The sequence below is a fragment of the Saccostrea cucullata genome, unplaced genomic scaffold (genome assembly GCF_032062105.1).
Source record: "Saccostrea cucullata isolate Sc308-1 unplaced genomic scaffold, CSIRO_AGI_Scuc_v1 ctg2982, whole genome shotgun sequence".
In the NCBI taxonomy this organism is placed as follows: domain Eukaryota; kingdom Metazoa; phylum Mollusca; class Bivalvia; order Ostreida; family Ostreidae; genus Saccostrea; species Saccostrea cuccullata.
The window spans coordinates 35,067-44,412 of NW_026936412.1; the positions used below are offsets into that span (position 1 = coordinate 35,067).

The window sequence follows — 9,346 nt, forward strand, 5'->3', positions numbered from 1 at the left end:
AGTATTCAGGAGAAAATACCAGCCTTTACTTGTCATAAGATAGAATGTATTTCTTTGTTTAATGAGAATCATAATTAACATTTAAGAAAGTGTAATCTTTTCAAGACTGTCTTCTAAAGCTTGCAGGGCTTCTGCTGTTATGGCAGAGAAATATATGCAGCACTTAAAGAAAGGGAGAAAAGGGAATTATCTCCCTTTAAACATTAATCTGTCTATTTTTAATATGATTCAAACGTAAAAGAATCAAATTCTTTTCATGGCTTCCAAAACTGCAAGTAACATTCTGTTAATAAAGAAATGGCAATTTTTCGATTAAATTTGACTTAATATTTTTTTCTTACTTATATATTGAAATAATGAGCATAAGCAGATCAATACTCACAAACTGAAGAATATAACTCAACCAGAGATCCCTGTAAAACAATTTTTTTATTTAGATTGAATGAAATTCACAATCTGCTTCCTCAAGGAAAAAAGAAGATACAAAATTATTATCTACATATATCTAAATTTAAAAATTACCTCAAAAGTTGACCCAATGAATATATAATACTAACTTGAATTGATATAACTTGATATCAGGATTACTAACATTTTCAACAAACAGGATCATGTTTTAAATCTTGAGATGGTTTAAATGTTCCAGCATCTTTTATCCACAGAACACAGTGTCGTTCTTATCTGCAGAAGCTTTTCTCCTAAAATTTTAAGCATACTTAACATTTAAGCATGAGGTAATTTGAAAGAATTTCGCGAAAATATAAAACATTTCTTATTTTGAAGGGGTCAGAAAAGGTACATTCCTAAAAAAAAACTTTCATTTAAAAATATTATACATTGATAGTCCAACTACTTCAGCAAAAATATCTTTCAACTTAAAATGGAAAGGAACATTTGTTTTTTCTCTCTATAAATCACGCTTTTGGTAGCCTTATTGATCATGTAAAAGCTAGGATTCTTTTCTCAAAAGAAGACAATCCTTTCCGAAGTAATTCAAATCATTTAGCAAACAAAAGTAAAAAATGTTTCAACTTAAAATGGAGAAGAATTTATGTTTTTATCATGTTTTCGGTAGCATTATTTCTCATGTAAAAGGAATATTTTCTCAAAAGAAGACAAAACCTAATAGATCACACATAGATCATAATTGCTTTTAATTTTTTTTTTAAAAGTTAGAGCAACTCTTTGTATGAAGCAAAATTTATATATCAACATGGAGTTTCTTGATTGTACCAAGCGTGTTCAAACCTATATACGTTTTGTAAGAGAATTGTTCGAACACTCTGTTTTCGTTTGATAAGACTGGTAAAAAAATGTGTAGCGAGAAAGCGCAAATTTCCCCCTGAGATTAAAAAAAAATGATTTGGAATTAAATGGTTTAACATTCAGGCAAGATATTTAAAAAATGATAGTGATGAAGTAAACAAAATAAGAACCTAAGATATTTAGAAATAATAAAGAGAGGTTACTTGATATTCAAAATATTCTGGAAAGCACCTGCATTTCAAAGTGTATTGTTTTAAAGCAAACCAAGTCAATTTCAATTAGAAATTCTTTTCTTTTAAGAACATCGGATCCAACAGAAATGATAAAAATTAGTAAAATTTTGAATATATCCATGAATCAAAATACATTTGTTTTATTATTATCAATTCACGGCTTCAATAATGACATGGAAAACTTGAGTTCTAGAAGAACAATTTAAAGTGGAGATATTAAACTTGAAAACATTTTTCATCTAACTAAAAATCAGAAGAATTAATCAGTATACACAGTAATTGTGAAATCACTTAAAATATGCAAAAGATTGAAGATAAATACCATCACAGTGTATTGAAAGTTCTAACCGATTCCTATTCAAGGCACGAATCATTATTATTTTTTTTTTTTTACATATTTGTAACATATATGTTACAGATACAAGTTCTATGAAACACGTGAAGCTCCTTTTCATTCAATGTGTTCAAGTGTCTGACCCCCTCCCCCTCCGATTCCAGGTCAGACGAAACCTCGCGTGTTTAAAGCATAAAGAATTGGCCTTGGACAGCTGTGCACTTGTTAAGAATACGGGTATCTGTATTTATAATGATAAAGTAACGGAATGAAAGTTTTGGAGATTAGAAACTGAGTTTATTTACAAAATTCCAAGTTATTTTCGTGACCATTGTCCATGATACGTAGATCATTCTGCTTTACATGTAAAATGAGCAACAACTGGAAGATGTTAAGAGAAAAAGTGTTTATTTAGTTTATTTATCTATACATATTGATTTTATAGTCTTTAAACAGATTGTGTATATTTTAGATCCAGCAACAAACCATCATAAAATCTGTGAAATCGTTTAATATTCTAGGAGGGGGGGGGGGTACTGAAATGCGTGTAGCCCCAGAATGAATCTGATTACCTTACTTCATATTTTAACCGTAAGTCATTTATAATAATTAGCACGGCATATATTAGTTTGGGGAAAATTCATTGTGTAATATTTTGTCTAGACGAAAACGGCTCCTGAAGAGAAAAAAATTACTGCAAATTTACAATTAATACTTTACCTAAAAACGGTGGCATTACTACATCTATCATTAGATTCCGATACAATCTTTATTTTGAATAAAAATAAAGCATATTATTTGTAAAAATGAAACAAATTCATTGTGCTGGTTTTTTTTCACGAACCCTTGCAATCCCTTCCTTAAAAAGAAGTCTTAATTTTATTAAGCTATTGATTTTGGTAAAATCTTGTAATTTCAAATTTTCCAAAGTTTACTTTGAATTATCAAGTATCCACATTTGAGTAACCCTATATATGTCTCTGATGGTAAAATTTTTAAACAAAATTTAGGAATTTAATATGTATGTGGTAAATCAAATTCACTTTGGTTCTTTTGGATATCAGAATATTCAAAACTGACATATGACTTTGAAGAATTTCTTCCTTGGAATGGGAACTATGAGAATAAGTTGGATGACCACCAGTAAAATTAAATTCAAATTTATTCTATTGAATGTCAAACATAAACGCTATATCAAAAGTCATTTAAAATAATTATCGTAGTCAAAACATTTGACAGATAATATCACATTCCTTCAAGTAATTTGAAGCCAGCCCAGGTAAGAAATGTCTTTCCACTCGTCTCTAATCTTTCTTATAAACAATGAATATTTATGTCCAATAGTGTACGCTTTGATTGAGTCATGCATCAAATGACATTGATCACATGAAACTCACGTCATATGTAAACAGTAATGGCTGATCAAGAAGTTGTGTCACTTATAATTGCTAATGTTGGGCCCAAAAAACCTGTCAAAGGATCGTCTGAAGTTCGAAAAAAAGGAATTGACAAACTGTTACTGGATTACAATCCATCATTGATACTCTTCCAGGAATTTCCTTCAAAAAGAGGATTTTACTGGGCGTCTGATAGCGTAACCAAAAATTATGACTATTTTGGACATCATGAGGCAAGTTTTGGAATAAATAAGAACCAACTTATTGTAAGGGATCCACTTTCTGACCTTTATGATCTTAAAGATTCGATGATATTAAAAGGGACAATACCTACGACGATTGCTTCATTTCCAAGAATGCATGTCCTGATAATAAGCACCAAAGGGACACCCGAGCTGTCATTCATCTGTGTGTCTTGGCACGGGAGATGGAAAACAAGTGGAACCACTAAATGGACTCAGCTTCAAGAAGAACTGAAACATACGCTGTGTTTACTTCAAGAGTTCAGCGAAAGAAAAAAGTTACCTCTTATCATTGCTGGGGATTTCAACTTGCCCTTCAAACATGCGAAGGAGGTTCTACAAAGCAATGTAGTTCTTTTTAAACAGGACCCAATAAAAGGAAAGAAACTGAAACATGATGATCCTCTAGTAATCTACAGTTACGAGCCTCTTAGAAGAAAAGAGGAATCCAGGATGATTGATTTTTATATTGCATCGAAATCCTTGAAATTAAGAGAAATAAAAGTTATTGATTGGGACGCTTTGGGTTGTGAATGTGTCCCTTCAACAACTTTTGATCACGACCCTGTTTTCTCTGTCATTAAGGCATGTGATGTCAAAGCACCTAATGAGTCGGTACAATTAAAGAAAAAGGGAAAGAAACAAAGTTCTTCCAGTAAGAAAATATAGACTTGGAATAAGATGTATTGTTGTTTTGTTGTTTGAACACTCACTCAATACAGATACATACATCTGATCATAATAACACTGTCTCAAAGTCCTTCTCAAAGTCCTTCTTTTTGCAATGGATAAAATATAATGTGTCATTAAATGTTTTATATGCAACCTTTTTTTCATTGTTAATGTCAAATAAATGAAAATTTGGTGGATAAAGTACTTGTCTTGAATTGTCAGTGTCAGTATTGGTCACGCAGTACAGTTAAGCAGATGTGCAGTCGACAAAATGCACATTGTATAGAATTAAGCTCAATAGGCAAAGAAAGGAGATTTATTTTCCATTGAGAAAAACAGGATGAATAGACACGATGCTTTCATTTAGCATCGGTTGAATGTGAATTTCATCGAAAGAGTATTTTATGTGTGTTTGCTTTTGTTTTATTCTCTAGGAAAGACAACGGGATTAAGAACAACACATAAACAAAACCACTTAAATATATTACTGCAAACCTATTAGTCTTTGCCTTAAAATATATGTTTTACATTGTTTGGAGCATTAAGCAAAGTACTGTGAAGACGCAATTTTTTTTCTACCATAAACACTGTAACAAATCATTAAAACAGTGGAATAGAACATATGATAAATCTGACAAATAAAGCAAAAAAAAATATATCTAAAATGTGTCTTTTATTTTTTTATTTAGATAATTTTAACCCTCTGGATAATATTCTGCAGACTTTTGAAATAAGAAAATAATATGATTTTCACTTTCGTAAATCACTCTTATACTAGCCATGAATTACTTTCTTAATTCGAATTCATTTTTTTTTCTATAAACAATTATCAAAATGTTCATTCTATTTTGACAGTGAAGACATGACACTATTCTATTAATGCTGAACAAGCCAACAAATGTTACTGCTTATAAAACCCATTCTTATTTCAATTTCAATTAGGAGTCAAACGCAGCACAGTTATTGTTACTAATTGAAATATCGGCGATTTTTTAAAAATAGAAAATACATACTTTATTAAGAGGGTGGGTTTTTTTTTTACGTACTTCATTGATATAAAATTAAATGTAATGTGATTCAAATCTACATGTTGAGGACATTTAGATTGTTTTATTAAGACTTGTGTGGTGACGTCGGAATCACATGATTTTAGCATTTATATTTGCAGTTTAGAGTTCATCTATAAATTCCAATAACAAGGCAAGGGCATTACCAAGTTTAAAAAAATGTTAGGTAAATTTATAATTCTTTTCAAAACTAAACATGTAGGTAGATTGGGAAAAGTGTTGCAAACCTATATAGATTCCCTTATTTAATTGCTTGAATGTAATTTGTTGGACAGCAGCTTATATATTTCGCTGGTCAACTACATTAAAATAGCTATAATAAATCTATTTTCCAGATATCATAAGGTTCGCAGCACTTTTTAAATATCTTAATGCTTCTTGAGACTATATGTAAAAACTTGGCAAAATACACTGAGTGTATGCCCTTGCAATAAATTGATTTGTTAGGGACCTTTTTTCCCTTTTCAATGATTTTGCATACAAACACACGCCAGTATTATTTGTCTGGAGAAAAAACGGACAGTATATAAATAAAATAGTAAAATTGACATTGCATCCAAGTAAACGGCCATTTATATAACTGCAAATATTAATACTATGTAGACTATGCTTACATCATTTTAAAGGAACATCAAACAACAAAAGTTAAAGAAATGTTGAGAATATTTATCAAATTATCTAAAATAAAATAATAACATAATATGATCGCCTGGCACTGTCGCCATTTAGTTTCATGACGTCAGAATATTGGACAAAGAAACCCAAAATCTTTAAGAAAAAAGTACAACCCATTAATTGTTTAGATATTTCATATCAAATTTAAGATTAAATTTTGAAGAACTTATAGAATTAGGTAAAAACAGCAAGTTTTAAGGTTTGATCGTGTCATACTACATTAGTGAACTAACGGGATTTTTGTATGACAAATGCTCTACGTCACACTTATAATAGTGGGCAGTTAGGTAGAAAAATATAATATTCGAGGTTGTACCGCTTTGACATACATTGTACCATGGCCATCAAAACCATTAACAATTTATAAAAAAAAAAAAACAACTAAAGGTGTGTAGTTTATTTAATTTATAAGAAAGACGATGCTGATTAAACGATGAAAAATCCATCGATGTATCTTAAGAAGTTTTAATTTTTTGGCACTTGTCTACAAACTTTTCATAAAAAACCTCGTAATACTTAATTTGAGGACAAAAGACATTTATCATTGCACAAAATGTTTGATCAGCCTCTCACAATTTGCGTCAACTTTATTACATGTGGGATTTGACAAAGAACAAACCTGCATGAAATAGTTCTTACGTAGTCTATATTTATCCAGCAGTTTGAAATAGCAAATAATTTCATTTTGTGGTATTTTGAAGACCTTATATTTTGTATGACATCATAGTAAACATTTCCCGCTAATATTAGGCCCTCCTCCTTACTGTAAACTTTAACTGTGCTGCGCATTTTGTGGGTGATCATCTACGGATCCTTATGATTAATGTGAAAGCAACAAGTTTATTAATTTTTATTCTCACATTAATTTTTGTTCTTACTGACAGACATCTCCATATCAGTGAAATATTCTGGAGAGGGACGTTAAACAGGATACAATCAATCAATCTTACTGACAACTTCAGAATTTGGGAGTTTTTTAGCTATTTTGAAATCTAGGTTGCTTAAACAAGCAATGAGATGGGCAATAGTTGCAGCTACCCCTGACCGGTAATTTTCTATATTTCAGGTTACCTCTAAGTTAAACTGAAATGAGAATATACATTTATTTAGTATGAGCTGCAATATAATGTATTTTACCTGTCCTGTTCATGCTAAATCTTGAAATAACATTGATATTTATAATGCACAAAGAGTTAACCCCACCTGTAACATGATGTGAAGATGTTGTCTCATTATTCTGTGCATATATACATGTATGTCTGTGTACAACTAACATCTAGTAACATTCTCATGTGTGATAATCACAACGGCTAAGGCTCATTGTAGAATAAAATGCCATCAAAAAAAGGAAAGAAAATCTGTTAAAGATCCACAATCACCAGGAAGGACAAGTTATGCACTCAAAATCTTAAAGCTCCGCCTATAGATTTTATCGCTCATGTGTGTTGGATGGCACATTATCAAGTCTCAATTAGCTGATCTGACACCAGTTATTATTTCTCTTATTTTGTCAACACACTTCATTTATTTTTAGTTTTTAAGTGCATCGGGGCAGATTCAGTCAATAAAATGACCTTTACTCAATTGAAATAAATAATTCAAATAAAAGAAATAATTAAACTCACAGTCAACAGAACAATAATATTATGTTACCAGTGGGCATTAGCTTCTATAATATTTTTGTCCATATACACAGAGAATTTTCTCCAAGAGTATGCCAATCAGCTCAAAATTGCCATACTCTTAAGAAAATTCCAATGGAGATCACCTATAATTGAGAATGCTAGCTATAGTAGCTATAGTAGCTCGTCCGTTAATTGAGGTCCCTTGATTCCTTCTTATCACCGAATACAGGGTCAAAACTTGCATCACCAATCGTTCTTTTCGCTTCTTACAATACACAACAAACTGCTCAAATACAAATGCCAAATATCTCAAGTGTATACAGTAAACAACCAAAAATAACAAGAGACCCATGGGCCACATCGCTCACCGGAGCAACTTTAGCCATTCTGTCATCTAACAGATTTCTTGCTTTTTAACACCTATCTTGACCTTGACAATGATAATTGGTCATGATTTAAACAATTTAGTATCTAAACTACCCCAGGATACTTCCACATAAATTTAAGCTCTTTTAGTCATCTTGTTCTTGAGAAGAATATTTTGAAAGGTTTGTTCCCTGTAAACTTCATTGTGAAACTTGGATTCCTTACTTTGGCCCGCCCGACCCCTGGGGGTCATGATTTGAACAATATAGAATCTACACTACATCAATATGCTTCCACATAAGTTTCAGCTTTTTCTGGCCCATTGGTTTTTGAGAAGATTTTTTTAGTTTTCTCCTAAATATTTCTATGTAAAAATTGGATTCCCTATTGTGGCCTGTCCCTACCCGCGGGGATCAAAATTTGAACAAATTTAAATCTACACTACCTCCCAATGCTTCCATATAAGCTTCAACTTTTCTAGCCCAGTGGTTCTTCAGAAAAAAAGATTTTTTAAGACATTTTCCTGAATATTTCTATGCAAAATCTGGACAACCGATTGTGGCCCAATGCTACCCGCGGGGGTCATGATTCGAAAATCCCTAATGTGACACCGCCTTACCCCTGGGGTTCAATATTTGAACAATTTAGAATGTGCATTACGCAAGGATGCTTTTTCATAATTTTCAGCTTTTCTCGCCCCGGGGTTCTTGAGAAAATTTGTTTAAAAAAATTTTCCCCATATATTTCTATGTAAAATTCGATTCCTAATTATGGCCCCGGCCTAACCCACCCCCCTCCCCACCCCAGGGTCATGATTTCAACATTTAAAAATCTACACTACCTAAGGATGCTTCCATATAAGTTTCAGCTTTTCTGTCCTAGAGGTTCTTGAGAAGAAGATTTATAATGTTTTTTCCTCATATATATTTCTATGTAAAAATTGGACTCCCTTTTATGACCCCTCCTACCCCTGGGGGTAATAATTTTAACAATCTAAAATGTACACTACACCAGGATGCTTCCAAATAAGTTTCAGCCTTTCTGGCCTAGTGGTTTTTGAGAAGAGGATATTTAATGTTTTGTTCTGAATATTTCTATGTAAAATTTCTATTCTTTATTGTGGCCCGCCCTACCCCCGGGGGTCATGATTTGAACAATTTAGAATTTACAATACCCTGGGATGCTTTCAGATAACTTTAAACAATTTAGAGTCATAACTACCTCCGGATGCTTCAATATGAGTTTCAGCTTCTTTGGCCCAATGGTTCATGAGTAGAATCTTTTTTAAAGACGCCACTCTGTTTTTTGTATTTTTTTAAAATTTTAAGAATTTCAATTTCCCTTAACCCAAGATAATTTGTACTAAGTTTGGTTAAAATTGGTCCATTGGTTCTTCAGAAGAAGTCGAAAATGTGAAAAGTTTACAGACGGACGGACAGGCGGACTACAGACAAAATGTGATCAGAAAA

The 9,346-nt window shown here is 31.9% G+C and overlaps 1 long non-coding RNA gene across 1 annotated transcript; it reads right to left on the bottom strand.

Moving 5' to 3' along the window:
• Nucleotides 1-390: 390 nt before the first annotated feature.
• LOC134245552 (uncharacterized) lies at nucleotides 391-1,559 on the bottom strand. The gene is made up of 3 exons (XR_009987453.1): nucleotides 1,531-1,559; nucleotides 593-698; nucleotides 391-413 (listed from the first exon to the last, which is right to left on the bottom strand). It is a non-coding gene; the product is annotated as an uncharacterized LOC134245552 (long non-coding RNA).
• Between the last annotated feature and the right edge of the window lie 7,787 nt (nucleotides 1,560-9,346).